This window comes from Micromys minutus (assembly GCF_963924665.1).
Source record: "Micromys minutus genome assembly, chromosome: 2".
NCBI classification, from domain to species: domain Eukaryota; kingdom Metazoa; phylum Chordata; class Mammalia; order Rodentia; family Muridae; genus Micromys; species Micromys minutus.
In genome coordinates, this window is record NC_137971.1 from 915972 (window position 1) to 916692 (window position 721).

Below are 721 nucleotides of genomic sequence, written 5' to 3' on the forward strand. Positions count from 1 at the left end.
GTTCTCCCACTTGCTCATTGAGGTTTTCACTAAGCTATCTCTCAGCCCTGTGGTTTCTTAAATAACTACCACCAGAAAATAGGTACATAATCTGATTATAGAACAGTATTTCAGAAAATGGAAACATTTCAGAAGTGGCCTTACTTCATCCTCGTATCATTTCCTTGTTTTTACTGTCTTCACGTGATGAAAATTTCTGGTCTTTTTTTTATCATTTACACACTTGTAAACCCCTCATCAGGACCTATACACTATGCCAGCCTGGTAAACCAACTTCTGAGTAGGGGGTGCTTGGCTAGATTCGATTCTGTCGATTGGTGAGCCCTGGAGAACAGGAATCAGGTTGAGAATGGCATGAGGCCTGGAACACAGTGGACACTCAAATATATGCAAAAATAAAGAAAAGAGGGTGGGGAGTGGGATACGGAGAGGCGAAGAAGTTGAAGGAAGCAAAGTATTTCCTTGAGGAGATAAGCTACAATTCTCCTGTTATTTAGGTGGGCGCTGAAGTCAGCACTTTCCTCAGTCAGGGGCACCAGCACAGGCAAGAAGCGAGGAAAAACAAACATACAAACAAACAAACAAACAAACAAACAAACGCCTTCTAGTAGAGACACTAAAGCGATTCAGGCCGTTCCCTAGGCGACCACAGAGCCAGAACGGCCGCAGCCGATTGGCTGAGCCGGCAGAGCCAATCAGAAGGCATGATGTTGGCGGGGTT